Below are 15,852 nucleotides of genomic sequence, written 5' to 3' on the forward strand. Positions count from 1 at the left end.
AATCTTCAGATTACAAAATTACATAGGCTGTTATGCTTACAGTTAGACGATTTAAAGGTAAGGTGGAGTCTATGGCTTTCCTGATGGCTCTTGTGTGACAGTCAGTTCTCCATTGGTGATCCAGCCTTTTTTTATGATGGACCAGTCACATGTGCTTTATTTGCATGTTGTTGAAACAACAAGCATTATAACTTTTGGGTGTATTTTCATTTCTGATGCATAGTTTTCCTAATGAAATATACCCATTAATGCCAAACTGAATTGCTTTCTTTAGAGAGAGTTTTTCTTCTTCAGCCATCTTTTTAAAGGTGCAAATGAAACTAATCTTCCCAAACAGCTAAGCAAACTGTAATCAATTCTGACCAGGTAAAAATGCAGCATCCAGTGGGTTTCCGTGGGGGAAGTTATCGTTGTGTAGCTGTTACTTCAGTTTGTGCAAATACAGGGCCAGTCACATCCAAGGGACTGTTTCACTTGGGGAATTTCTGTAAATACTTTGGCACCAGGAGAGCTGTCCAGTCTGAAGAACCAGCAAGTGCGGAACAGCGGGAAATGTTTCCTGAAAGTAACAATAGTTGTAGATGAACAAAGTGCCAAATATGATAAATTTCTTATGCTGTCTCCTCAAAATTGCCATCTCCATTGATTTTGTATCTTTGGTAGTGAGATACGTGTACAGAAACTTAAAAATGTTTCGTAATGTTGAAGTGCCTCAAGTTATCCTCATATGAAATACAAAATACTAAAGATTGATACAAAACATTCAGAGGGGTGGTTTTCTCTTTGTGATCAGTACTCATTCTCCTACCCAGATCATTCCAGAATAGTTGGAACTAAAGCTTGGTATCTACAATGAATAGTAGCAGCTTTTAAGTCCTGAATTTCACAACTCACCCATGAGATGTACCTGTGTGTGAAATATGCTTCCTGTATTTTTAATAAGGAATGCTAAATCTGAAATCAGCTGCTAGAACAGAATAGGGCAAAGAGGAGGCATTTATGCAGAATAGAGGAAATATTCTATGGGATTCTGAATAACCAAGCCTAGTGTGCTTTTAGGTTTGCAGTGATTTTTAACACTGCAGCTAAATTCCCAGCATAGTGTCAATTTCCCAGTGATCCTCTTCCCTGATTCTGTTATCAGCCTTGTTACTTCTGTTGCCTTAGTGTATCTTTTGTTGAAGCACTGCAGAAACTTTACCATATTTAATTTGCAAGAATCGATGAGATAGGTGCAGTGGGTGAGATCTGTTCCAGAATACAGCAAACTGTTCTGTAGCCTCCTGTACCATTCAGGCAATGTGATGTAATTAAAGTAATTATGTGATATTATTCTATTATTAAGTTTGAGAAGAAAGTGAGCATTGAAAGATTTCACGACAGAGAGAAATGTTGTGTGAGATATTGAGGAAACAAATACGCACATTAATAACAGATTTTACTTTCAGGATATGCTAGCATTAGGTCGCTTAGCTCACTGCACTGCCTGTTCAGTGGAAACAAGTATACACAATAAACAAGTCAAAGTGTTCCTGCAGATAGAGTTCCAGTGCCAAGTTCTGAATTCTCATATTGTCCACTAATTACTGGAGGCTTTTTTGCAGTTTTGTTTGAGAATGTATCCAAATACTGCAGTAGCATTCTCCATTTCCCATCACAGCTGCTGTGCTCCAGGCAGATGGACTGCTTTAAAAGTTATACTTGCCTAATTACCTTTGGAAAGAGGCTTTAGAAATCTAATCCTTTGTATTTTGACTACAAGTAAAAAGCCCTTAAGGGCTTTAGGAGAGCTGTCTGCTTTGGCTATAGAGGCATTTGAGCTGGATTCCCGCATTCTTCATTTGCAAATTGCTATTTTAATTCTGTGTGATTTTCAGCCACCTTGGCATTCGCTAGTCTGGGATTCCTGTGAATTGTTGTAATCAAAGTCAAACAAATTATTAAAACAAGGTGAAAAGTGTATAGGGAGGAATGCTCTACTACTTGGACTGAAAAGCCAAACTAGTGCTTTCACCGAGTTATAGGTGTCTGTGTTCAGATTAACAAATCAGTTGCCAGCGACTAAGTTTAAATAACATTTTCCCTTGCCTGGGTTATCGTTCTCCATTCTTTTTTGGTGCAACCGTTTCCTGGTCTTGGTTTGCTCATTGTTTCACATTGACCGAGTATGAAAAGTTCTAAGCATCTATTTTACAAAAATGCTTTCAATGTATTAATGTAATGTGTGTCGCTCATAACAAAAAGCACGCGCCAATTTTCAGTTTATGTCTTGTAGGAGTAATAATAATATCAACAGTTTTGGTAGGAGAAATGTAGTAGGATTTAATGTGTGCCAGGCTTCCATGACCTCACATCCAGCTATCCATCTTCTTTGTCCCCATCCCTTCCCTTGGCAGCTGCTCATCACTCCTTAGGACATGCCTCCTGACTTGGTTGATTTGCTTTATTAGCACTGTGGATTCATCTCAGTCTCTTCATTCACTGGTTGTTGAATCAAGTGGTCCATGAGATGCTTGAAGGTTCATGTTACTTTAAATGGTGCCTATTTTATGCTCCTCTTTTCAATGTCTTGAGTATGTGAATCTGACTAATAAATATAATTACATTCTTTTCTATTACACTTGGCTTATACTGTTAGAGCAGATCGTGGTTTTTAAACTCTTTGTATGCTTTGCACACACACTTCATATTGGTGAAAATTAGTCTTCAGCGTAAATTTATCCTAGCTCCAGTGTGCAATAAACGAATTGCCTGGAAAAGACTAAGGTGCAAATCTACTACCTCAAACGACAGTGGAACTCCGTTTCTAACCGCAAGATTTTGTTTTTGAATTCTTAGAAATGGAGCATAGATTTTAAAACGTGAATATTGGGAAAAGTATGCTGAGACAGATTGGTGCCTATTTTTCTTCTGAGATGCAAATCTTAAAGCTAGGTAAAAAAAAATACTTTATCCATCATGGAAGCAATCTTTAAAATCTAAAAGTATAAACAAATTCAATAGGTTAATGGCTCTGTGAGTGTCAAAGTTCTTAATGTTGTTAGCCAGAATTTTCTTTGTTCAGTATTCAATCAAAGCTAACTCTACAGCAACAATCACAGCAAGTCATTCTAGGATGGACTGTAATGCACATTTGAGATTTTTATAACTTAAGAAACCTCAGTGGAGCTGAGAAGCTTATTTTTTGCCAACTTCTAAGTTCAGTAAGGCCAGAAATGATTTCATCACAATCTGGTGGACTGCAGAATAGTTTTTTTTGTCCTAAAATGTCTACTGAGTATTTTTGAAACATTATTCATTTTCACTACTCAGTTAATCAGTGATAGATTTTTAAAATATAGTTTAATATCAGTACATATCAGTACATACTGCCGGGATAATGAATATGGGGAAACGAAGAGATGTAATTGAAATTGTCATTTTATGAGGAAAAAAAAAGATCAATTGCATCTGAATAGGTTTTTCCTCTGTGTATTTTCCTGCCTTGTCTCAGGTTGCAGGATGTTTTGTAATTTTTAGGGTTTTTTTTGGGTTGGAGCTGGATTTGGGTATTTGTCAGGTCAAGCTAAAATAACATCTCAGCTATTCTTGCTACCTGAACCATTCCACATCCAGTTACTTGGTTTTACAGTATGTGTAGCATGGTTCTGCTCCACTGATTTAATGAATGTCCCTGGGCTTCCCAAGTCCAAACCAGCGATGGGGAATTTTCAAACTATGCAGTATGGTCAGTTGCTGTTTCACCACCAATCTCTCGGTCTGGACTTGGTGCCATGTCTGCCTGTGAAAAAGGTGGCATTTAATTCTGATGTTCAACCAACAAAAGTGGCTGTAAATATGGACACTGCAGTCAAGCTTCCTTTTTCACCTGACACCAGTGCACAGGTTGTCCTATGTAGTACACTTTTGTTGCCTATTTGCTTTGGCCTGTACACGGAATCTCCTGCTCTGCTTGTGTACGCTGCCATAGAAGAGTTCTCTGTGTGTTCCTGTATTGAACTACTCAACTGTTCCCTGCTGCAGTGGGTTTGGAAATGAACCTCACCTGGGCACCTACAACATGAGGACCTAAGGAGAAAGGGTGAACTTTTTTACAAGTCCTGCTGGCAGGTTTTGTGAACCACGTTAAGATGGGATCAAGGTGAATGGAGAAAAGGATTTAACACAGATAAGGAATACAGGGTGGGATGTGAGCTTCTGACTTCAGAAAAGGAATGTTTCCATGATGAAAGAGATTACAGGATTTTATCTCTGAGTACTATTACAGCAAGACTTGTAAATTACTTCAGGTTGGTGAGACTGGGTAGAGAAGATGCTGTCATATTTACTGCAGCAGCAAAGTGGCCTAAGTGAAGCAAGTTTTAGGAATAAAAAAAGGCTTGGCTACACTTTGAGACGATGCAATGCCATTCCACGTGAAGATGCACTGAAAGATAAAATGATCTTATTTCTGAATATAGTTTTCAGAACTATGATACTTAATTCTTTTATTCTACTCTAACAAAAATAGAAGTTCAACCACCTCCTTTGAGAGATGATACATTTCATTGGCTGTTATGGAGCAAAAGGCTTCATGGATTAGAAAATATTTCTATGTCAATATTTGTTTTGGAGCATATATTGGTAATCCTTGCGTGAACAGCTTCCATCGGGGGATAAGACAGGAGTTAATAAATTCAGTCATGTATCTACAGTACAGAAATCAGAATGGATTTTTTTTCAGTGTTACTTTGCAAAGACAAGTGTACTTAAAACTGAGAAATTTCTCTTGAAAAGTGCTCCAGTGCCTACAGGGAGATGGAAGTTATCCAAAGTGACAGGTTGGTGAGCTGGAAAGTGTCCAAATAGCTGGTTCATGACATAACATTTCAGTGCTTTTTCTTGAATAAATCTGGTATTCTGCTCTTTTCCTCGTAGTTGAAAGAATCCCGGGAAGTACTTGGTGTTTGTGTAAAAGGACGCACACGTGTTACATCTTAAATTACTGTAAATATATATCCTGGCCTTATAAAATGTTAACATATCTCTATCTAACTGTAGATAGATTGATGTAAGTAGGTGGGCTGTGGACAGGTGGATACACAGCTCTGTGTGTGCATGAGAGCAAGCTGCTACCCAGGCTGTAGCAGTTTGATTACAAACCTATCAGCTCCTCAAACCTGCCTTTGGAACTTTCTCTTTGGCTGTGTAGTTATAACAACTCTGCCCCTTATAACAACAAACCTACGTATTTTTCCTGAGTACCAATCCCCAAAGCTAATTCTACTGTGGGTCTTGCGGTGACATCTAGCTACTCCCCACCAACTTTCTGCTGGCTGTCTTTGTTGAGCAGGCTGCTACAGGAGATGTCTGCCATGTATTTAATATATGTGTTTGTCACTTAGCTCTGCTATCCCCTACCTTAGCTGACACTTCTGAGTGATATACAGGCTGAATTTCTTCTTCCTTTACAGTGCTCACCACTCCTGTTTGTTTCTGATCACAAGTAGTCAGCATCTTTTCTAGACAGAAGATAAAAAGGCCAAAACTGTCTGAAATGTCTCTTTGTAAATCTATAACGTAATCCCTTCCCATCATCCCAGAGGATCTTGTTTGCTCTCCGCAGAACAACAAAGATCAATTTGTTGTTATGGCACAGAGGTAATTTTGGTACAGAATTCATTTCTCTCTTCAGTGCTTGGCTCACTCGTATTTTCAGGAATCCTTCCAAAATGGGTGTCTTGTGTTATGCACACATCTGTGGTAATCTTTACATGTGTATGTTGGTTGTAACATGCTGTGATAACTTTCAGCTTTTACAGTGCAGTTAAGTAAGTATCCAGTTGAAGGCACCACCTGCATGGAGAGGGATAAGCAAGGGCCCACTCTGGCTGTGAAATAGTTCCATTCAGTTTAACTTTGCAATGTATTATTCAAATTTGAATTCCACTCCATCGCATGCTGAGAAAAGATAGCTTTAGTTTCAATCGTACTGATTCACACAAATAAAGCCATTTGTTTCCTTATTGGAACTATTTTATCTTCTGATAATTAAAGCTCCAATTAATTTTAGGAGAAAGTAACATAATGCCTGCTTAAACTTTCCTACACAGAGCATGATTCTTCTGTCTTCATTTGTGAGCTGCAGAACTCTTTGATTTGAATGAATATGCTCCTCTCAAACTGCAATCCAAACACTAGCAAAATGATACTGCATGCTTTGTTAAGCCTCAGTCATTAATGAAATGTCACGATGGTTGTGAGCCCTCGAGGAATATATCCATGCAGTGTGCAGGAGGGCTTTAAGTATGTAACAGGAAAGATTTTGCCGTATTGTCTAACAGTGTTCTCCAGTTTTACTGTTTGTAATATGCTGTGCTTCTGGATTTTGAAAACATAGTAAGGTTCGTGTCTTTTCCTATGGTAGGTGTCTATGTTGGGAATGCCTGGTAACATGACAGTATCTGTCCCAAGTTGTGCAGTTGTTCATTGTGGGTATTTACAAATAATTTTGGTCAATATAAAAAATCGCTCGATTATTGAAGACAATTTTGCTTTTTCTATACAGGCTGTTTATATTGGCAATGCATTCTAGGTGGGAATAGAGGAATCTTGGATGAACTCCTAATACTAGACACAGTGATTCCATTTAAAATATGTGGGCCACTGCATTAACAGTGCAGTTTAAGCTGGGCTGAGAGCTAGAGCGTTATTTCTTCCTGCAGGGCCTCCCTGCTGATCTGCAAGTATGATTTGCACGTCAGAACTGGCTCTCAGTGAACCTGTTGAGAATATGACTAGAAGGACTGGGACTTGTGTTCTTGTGCCCTGTGAAAAGCTCCAGGGGATACTGGGGGCAAAGAAAGGAGTCCAGTATTAAGCCTGTATGGATAACTGAGAGGGTGTGTTGTCTTTATTCCATGGTTGCTCTTGGTCTTCCTTGTTAAAATAGATGTGCAAACTCTAACTAGAGTGAACATTGTTATCCAGAAAAGAGTTTTATGTCTATTGTGTAAAGGCTTTTATACTTTGGTTTTCTGGCAAGATTTATTCTGAATTCCTCAAGAAAGAAGTTTTTGTATTTAGGTCAGTTTTAAAACTAGCTCATTTGCTTTGTACCCATGGATGTATTTGGTGGAGTGATTCTTCTGCTCGTGTCCACTTGGATGCATTCTTCATATTTTATTTCTTGGGTCAGTATGAAAGGATGGGTTTGGGGGGGTAATACTGCTTTTGTACATTAACAGCTACTATAGACATGTAGGGTAGGTGTAGCTAAGTGATTTTAACACCAGGGAAAAAAAAGACTATTTCTACCCTAAACCATTTTAAATCAGAATAAAGCACTTGCTGAAGATGGTGACATCTGCATTTGAGTTGTTCTCACCATTACAGTATTTATTTACTTTTAAAAAACAACTTCTGAGCGTCTTTGCTGCAGCCCCTTTGCTTTCAGCTGGTTTCTGTATTCTGCTCTTTCAATCAGTTTATCACTTCAGAGTAAGAAGAATGACATGGCAAAGCCGAGTCCAAAAATACTGAGCAGTCTGCTGAGCTGCAGCCTTGTAAGCATCATGTTCTTAGCTGTGATCCATCAGGAGCTCCATAACTTTTTTTGCCACATCAGTACGTGGGAGTATTCAGTAAATGTGAGGAGTCAACTATTGCTCTCACTTTTATCCCACACCTGGATATACTGGGAGCCAGGGAAGAAATCGTGCCAGGTTCCTGCTGAAATACACTCTCCAATGGCTTCTGCGTTTCCTATGGAAATATTGAAACCTGTGTTGAAAGGCTTTGCCAGATTCATCATAACAGGACTGGAGTGTAAAATCTGCAGCTTGAGGCTTTTTTACCTGTGTTCCTTCAGGGCATGAATGACATCTGAAGTGCAAGTGGCAGCATATTTCGTCCTCCGGAGATGCATTTGTGTACTTAGCTGAACAAACCTTGCTGTATCTCTTTCTAACTACTGGCTTTGAAAAACATTTTCAGTGTGAGGGAATTGATTTGTGGCAGTTTAGAGACTGGGTTACAGGAAAATGGCTGACAGTAACTGCTGGAGAGACTGAAATTACGCTTACTGGCTTTGGCAGGGTCTACGTAGAGAATGACGTTTCCCATAAGCTCCCTGCTTCCGGTGTGAAAAGCTGCAGGTGGAGAAGAAACGTAGGTTGAGAGATAATGAGCTGGGGACTCCTCTGAGAAAATCTGCTATCAATTGTGATCATGACTGCTTCTCAGCATCAGAGAAATCTTTACTCAGGTTTTATCCTTCTGCAGTGTAGTCTGCTAAGACTCTAAGGCATTGACATGTCTTTTCTCTGGATGTTTGCAGAATGAAGCAGTGATACAATTGTCCATAAGGCTGGTAGTCTGGGTTCTTGTATGAATTCTGCTTATTTTATCATCAGCCTTCTGGGAGCCAGAATTACCCATTTTGAGGGTGGCTGGTGACAAGAGCAGAGCAAGCGAGAACCCGCTGCTTATCACAAGCTCCTGCTACATGTAATTTTGCTTCATCAGCAACCATCAGATTGCTGTGTTCTGGAGAGCTCAATGACAGGTATTTTGTGGGGTACAGTTAAAAACATGAGAATTACATGATAAAAAGTCTTTGGGTGTGCTTGTTCTCTTCCTTTGCCTTCGCCAGTTTTACATGTTTCATGCTGTCTGTAATGCAGGCATTAGGAAACTCAAAGTGCAGATTTGTAAGACTTACAAGAATATTTATAACCAGCACAACTTAGTATCCTGACAGGCTCTTTAACAACCCAACAGCTTGACATTGCTAATATATAATGGGCAGTGACAACACAGGGACGTTTTGCTTTGCTTGCATCTGACCTGTTGTGCAGTGCTTCTCTTTCAAGCCATGAGAATGGACGCAGGTATAGTTTTCTTCATAAGCATTCTGAAGGCAATTTTTTTCAGTCACGTTTTCAGCCAGGTGCACTGATTGATCCATAATTCTCTGTGACTTTATTCTGTCATCTTATAGGCCACTTCTGTCCTGTTTAATGCTTTGCTTGTGAGGTGCACAGATTATTATGCAGGGCAGGTGCCTTTAAAAATTAATTGTACTACCATTACTGCCTGCCTACTTCCTAAAAATAGAGAGAAGTTGCTTTGGAAAAGCCTTGCTCTTTGTAAGGAGAGGATTTGGAAAAAAGCCCACTTCAGTTTATAATTTGCAGCCTGAAAAGTAATTTAGCCTTGCAATGGCTCTCTAAGTTTTGCATCAATGGTAGGAGCACCAGGTATTGAACACAAGCTCCAGTGCAGCTTGCTCCCTGACAGAGACACCAATTCTAAGTTACAGCATTATTGCCATGTGTAGCAATGTTTTAATACTCCTGCTGTCCTGTCAGAGCAGTAAAAGCTCTGGCATTATGTCTGTGGAATATGACTGAATCACTTCTGTGTGGAGTAGAAATAAGTCTCAGCACTGAAAATAAAACCCACGAATGTGGTGGTTTTAACTTCTGAACTTGCTGGGATCATTGTTTTCCTCTCAGATGTTTGGTTTATGGTAAATCCCAGGAGATTCACAGTTCATTAACGTAGAAGCATCTGCGTGCAGTTAGTGTTCCACCTGTGGCTGAGGCCTAGCAGGGGCAAGAGGATTGTGTTGCTCCAGACCAAAAGGTCATCATCTTCTTGTCAGTGCTCAAGATGTTACCATCGCTGCCTTTCAGAAGACAGCAGTGCCTGATCTGTACCCAGCCTGCTGCTGTGCTAGAGGCATAAACAGGCAGGATGGTTTCTTTGTCTCATCACAGACACAACTGTGTGCAGTTTTTCTGCTGTTTTCCAGAGAAACAAGAAACCAAGCGACTGCATGGCCCCAGGAGTGAGCAAGGCAGGCAACCCAGAACTTGTTATTGAAGCTTGGGTTATCTTAGAGTGTGTTAGCAAAAAATAACTAGGTATGCAATTCCGCTTGATGTGCTTGGGTTTTGTCTTGTAAAATGAGAAAACCCAATCACAACACTTAAATGTGCTAGAAACAACAGAAATGTTGCTGTTTATTCTGTCAAGATTGCAATGTTATTCTCCTAACAGTAAGTCCAGAAAAAGCTTTATAAGACAGCAATGTCAGGCTATGTGAGTGGCAGCCTAAAGGCATAGAATCATAGAATAGTTAGGGTTGGAAAGGACCTTGAGATCATCTATTTCCAACCCCCTGCCATGGGCAGGGACACCTCACATATTCTTGTATAACAGGAGTGACCAAAAATTTCCTTTTTTTTTTTTTAAATTTTTATTTTTGTGTACTGATAGAGACATTTGTGTTCCCGCTATTATCTCATGAATAGCTTCCAGACAGCCGTAGGATTCACATAGTTATGACTGCTGCAGACTGTGAAGGTTTATCTTCACACACTGCATGTCCCCATGATACCACATAGACTTGTACTTTAGGTTGTTTCCTCCTTTAGCTTGTCTTGAAATGCTGGTGTGCCCAAACCTGTGGGGGAGCACCGCTGGTGAAGGAGGAAGAGCCAGCAACAGAGAAATTCATCTGAACAAGGCTAGGTTTGGGATTTTTTCAGCTGCTAACAGTGACTGGTCTAAACTACTCTGCCCGCCCACTGCCCATATCCTACACAATGTCTTCCTTAGTTTCTTTGCCACCAAAGAACCTCTTCCCTACACAGTGCTATGAAATCCTGAATAATATATTCATGAATTCAATAGAGTGCAGGTGCTTTTCTCTCTCCTCCAAGATCCTGGTGGCTACGTTATTGATTTCCTGGTTTTGTGCTTGATTATTCTGTTCTTCCCTAGCATCTGTGACTTGGGATGTACGACCTGCTCAGGCCAACGTAATGTCCTGGAACGCTCTAATTGCAGCACTGTCATTTAGGTTTTTACAATGATCTGAAAGGGGTAAGGGAGCTCCACTACTGTTCCAGTGCTTCACATTTGCCTTATTCATTTGGCAGCAACACATACACAGTATTGTTTCTCCTCTTATTCGGTTAAATTCCTTTCTGTCTTTGGGTTTTTTAAAAAGGGGTTGTAATTAGTTGCTAAAATTATTTTAATATTTCAATATCTGTATTTAGCGATCTCACAGGCTGGGAAGTTAAACTGAGCAGTAAATACAAGTCACTTTCTTTAAAAAGTATAGTAGTACATGCTTTTTTGAAAGATGTTTTTTAAAGTCAAGAAGTTCAGTAGGAAGGAGTGTATAGCATCTTGTACTGTTTATCTGGTTTCGGGGGACAAAATGCTGGCACTGAGTTCCGCAGTCCAGTGATTCTGATTGAAGCTATAAAATGCTAGCAGTATCCTTTAAAATTGAAACTGAGCAGAACAAGTTACCTTTTTCCTTCTCAACAAAACATGCCTTAAAAGCAGATAATGATCCAAATGGAAATTAAGATTTCAGCTCCCTTTGAAGTTAAATAAGAGCATGAGAATCACCTCTGGTTTTCCAAGCTCTTTTGTTACTATTGTCAGCTTGCAGCCATAATTCTGAGAGGGCTTTGTTTGAATAGAAACCACACAATAGATCACAGGAAGCTGTAATGTAACACTCAGCTCAATGTGTTTGTGCTAAATTAGATGAGAAAAGAATTTGCTTATAAAACATACCATAATGATGCCATCAAGAGGTTAGTCCTCTTAAAATATCTTGCAAATTCTTTTGAATATGTGATAGTAGAGAATCTGCCAAACGCTTGTCCTCTCTTTCAGTCCCATAGAGGTGATTGTGTATTCATTACTATGTTAAAATGACAAAAACTTACTGGCTTCATAAGCAGCTCCTTTCGTGTCATTTCAATGGAGTGGTGTAATAAGGATGATTCTATATACCATGACCTAATAAGCTTTTATCAACAGTTTCTGTAGTATAGTTCTGAAACTGCTATTAAATCTAATAGCATTAATATAGAAAGGTAATCAGTGGAGGTGTAGCTTGCAATAGTTCTAATCATAATCTTTTTTTCTGTATGTGTCATTAGATATGTGCAGATGTTCCCACACATTCTGTATCGCAGTGACTAATCATAAAAATAAGAGACTTAGAATACTGAATTTTTTTGGCAGAAAAGCAACACAAAGCAAGAAGTTTCTTTCTGGTGTGTAGTTGTCATTCCCCAAAGGGTGGAAGGATCATATGGCCAGAAGTGCCGGCACCACAAATACCTTGATATTCACGTTTGCTAATGTGCAGGGAAAATGTTGGAAAATTAACGTTTGGGAAGACCTACTATAACAGTGCTTTTGTAGCTATACTCTCACGTATTCTGAGGAGGATTTATGTTTGGGGGGGGGGGGGGTCTGTATGTGAGGTGAATTTTAGAAAGGATATAATTTGTTGTCAGAAAGATTGAATGCCACAGTCGCCAAGGTGTTGCCTTTGAACATGCTAATGTCTGTTACAACAAAACCTCATAGAAACCAAACAGAATCCCCCAAATGCCTAAAACCCCAAAATCCCACTCAGCAACCCCCCAGACAAACCAGGGACTTGTCCTGTTTCTCTTGTCTGAGTGCCTTCATTGAGCAACTGAGGGACAGTCACACTAGTGGTGGAGCATAAGCCAGGGCTTTCTGGAATTCAATGTGGTCTCCTCTTCGTTGGCAAAGTTGCTGTCCCAGCCTCATGGGGCAGATTAAGTGGTCAAATTGAGAAGCTTCCCAAGTAGATACAGTTCTAGAACTGTTTAGAGCACATATGAACAAAGATGGTTCTAAAAGAGTGTTTTGTATCTAAGTATGGTTATGTATTTACCCTTACATTTATAATTATGTGATTGTTCATCTCCCATAGTAATGGCCTTACCTTTTTACAGGCTTTTCCCTGGCTTCTCTCTTTCTTAGTTAGAAAATGGAAGAAAAAAACAAGAGCTAAAATGTTCCCTGATTTAGTTATTCAAAGTAATTTCTACTCCCATCCTCATCCTAGTTTTCTAGAGTGCATACTGAATTCAGCTCTCTTTGGGCTGGTGCAGAGTTATTAAACCAATATTCTTTATTCTGCCAGAGCCCAGGTGGCATGTGGTAATATGACAGAATTCCCCCAAAGGAGATGTATGTTTGCAGACGATGCTCCTTTAGTGATTTGCTCTGTGAATTACCACAGATTGAGGATTCTTTGGTTCTGTGATATTATAACTGAAACTAACACATCTGGGACATGTTAGACGTAGCAGTGCCTAGGAAAAGACACACTGAGAAGGATGCTCAGTTGGCAGTAGTTAGCGGAATACCCACAAACAGGTCGTTCTGTAATTTGTGAGGTTTCATCCTGTCATGTTTATACAAGTGTTCCCATGGGGTTTTCTTCTTTCAGACTATTCCTTATGCTTTCTGTTAACTGTGTTACCTCAGATTCAACATGCAAAGAGCTGTCTTAGGGTTTGGTTGTTTTTTTTTCCTGTGAACTTTGAATTTTAGGCGCTCTAACCCAACCTTAAGGTTTTTTTCATACTTAAAGGTGGAGCCCCCCTTATATGGAAACTAAAAACCTAAAATATAACCCCCTGTTGGATAGCATTTAAGCATTTTCGTATGTCAGATGCAAAATAAAACTGCTAGTTAGAAAATGATAGCAGAGGTTTCTATACATGCAGTGTTAACCCTAACCAAGTTTTATGTCAGTACATCCTCCTTCCTTGATGGGAAAGTCCCTGTTTATGCACAGTGGATGCATTTTACATGATTGTCTGATGTAGTAGGAGTTCTTTTCAAACTCTGTGGGTAAATTCATATAGATATTGTAGCTCCAGTGCACACACATGCTTGAATCTATCTCAATTCTTCCATTTTCCCCTACTGTAGCTGTGAAAGAGCAGAGAGCAACGTTTTTTGTAGCGCGAGTCCCTTGGCCAGGGTAGTGTTGGCAGCCAACTGAGTTAGCAGGGCAGCTTCAGGGCAAACACCTCTGCATCTCCATGAATTGCAGCTAGTTTGCTACCACAATCTTGAGGATCCTTGTGAAAGGCTAAGGGTGTTTGGGGATTTTTTTGGTGCCCCTTCATATATTCATTATCTAGGTCCTGAAAAAGAACTCTTCATAAACATTTGTGTAATGTCATCAACAGCGTGCAAATTAACCTCTTTCTTTGAGGCAGGCTGAGTATGAAATATTGCTTTAAAGGAAATACTGACATTACTCCTGGCTTTAGGCAATGTGTATGTGCCGGGTACGCTGAATATGTCTTGTTGTTACCCTTCCCCACCTCCACAGACCAGAACAGACCATAGACAGGTTTAACCTCATCACAGCAGTAGTCAAAACAACTTGAAGATACGAAGGTAAAGATAAACTAGTATTTAAAAGAAGCTATAAATACAGCAGTGACTTCCTAACTCTTGCCATTTGCAGCCTGGCTTTATCATTCTTTTTACAATATTAAACAAATGACCAGAGTGCCAATACGATGCTCTTGCTGTGGAAGGGAACAAATGACAGTTGCAACTGCCAGGTTAAAAGCTCTTTGGCATTAGTGTCCATCTAAAATACCAGGAAGAGTACCAGGCTCCTCACGGAAAAATTGATCTGTTTTTTACAGCGGCTATAAAAGTCAGTGATTTGAAATTAATTTCATTTTAATTTCTCATCAACTTGGGTCTTACAACTTAGCTATGCCTAAGTAAAAGGGTAGACACTGACCTTGCAAAAGGGTTATCAACCTCGCTGATTTGAATCTCAGCCTAAGAGATGGCTGCACGCTGTCATTTGCAAATGTTTGGGTACGCTGTGGTTTTGGAAGCTCAAGTGCAGCTGTGCTATTGCTCAAAATGCAATAATACAATAAAAGCTTACATAATTTACAAGGCAATGTATTGGTGGGTTCCTTAGAGATTGCTATTAATTAATCCTAAACATACACAGGTGGTAGATTTGTTAGTAATAGTTGCAAGTTGTTGGAAAATTGTTTTTATTGCACCTTCTTTTCTTTGTAAGACAATTAAAAAGCAAGAGGGAAGTTTCTGGAGCAGTTTTAAGCAGAGCTATTATGATAAAGCTCTGCTTTAACCATCCACAAATATACTGTATTAGTTTCATCTCTGATCATGTAGTTGAAGTTTAATTTAATTTCTCTGTCTTCAGTGAGTGCAGCTGAAAAAGAACAAAATCAATTAAACGGTGGCTGAGTTCTGGGAATACAGGAGGTGGCTCTGTTTAGTTTTAAGGAAATGAATCAGCATATAAGACACTTATCTTCACATGTGTACATGTGAAATATATGGCTTAGAAATAAAAGATGTTATTGCTCTTTAACGAGCTTAAAGTGTTCAGTTCTAGTCTTTCCTGTTGGTCTCCCTTGCAGCTCATGTGTTTGCTTTAGTCCTATATATTGCCAATCCCATCTGGGTTTTATTATAACCCTGGGCAGGAGACTAGCTCCAGCTCATTCCAGCCACTGTATCATGTCCGTCAAAGTTCCCAGTTTGTTTCTAGTCCCTTGAAATGCAAGAGACAGTGAACAAACTGGGTATAACATTTTTAATCTTAGTCTTTGCTTGTGTTTTGCATATGTGCTTTCGTTGTTTCTGTGGAATACTGACTGCACTGTCTTTAGCACAGGAATGTGTTCACTGGGACACTTGGCAGGACAAGCCATGCTTTGCCAATTTGGCTGACCATCTGGTTTAGTGGCAACAGGGAAATGGAATGGCACTTCAAATAAGAAATCAGTGAAATAAGCAGCCTGACAGCACCAGGATACTTGGGATTGGGACCAGGGCAGGAAGTTTCTTCTGGTCTATGAGACCAGTCCGGAAACTAAAGTAATTGTGGTGAAACAGGCAGTGTATGGCAGAGGAAGAGGGAAGAGATGCAGCATGACGCTGCACAGATCCCTGAAGGCAAGGATAGAAGATTTCATCTGATACAGCAGAGCCGAGGTG

General features: G+C 39.6%; 1 protein-coding gene across 3 annotated transcripts in view; it reads left to right on the forward strand.

Moving 5' to 3' along the window:
• DOCK2 (dedicator of cytokinesis 2) overlaps positions 1-15,852 on the forward strand; it is a 168,386-nt gene that overhangs the window by 75,989 nt on the left and 76,545 nt on the right. The gene's annotated exons all lie outside the window — the stretch shown is intronic.

The sequence above is a fragment of the Pezoporus flaviventris genome, unplaced genomic scaffold (genome assembly GCF_033815535.1).
Source record: "Pezoporus flaviventris isolate CSIRO_AGI_PZ_B2104156 unplaced genomic scaffold, CSIRO_AGI_Pfla_v1 ptg000023l, whole genome shotgun sequence".
NCBI classification, from domain to species: domain Eukaryota; kingdom Metazoa; phylum Chordata; class Aves; order Psittaciformes; family Psittacidae; genus Pezoporus; species Pezoporus flaviventris.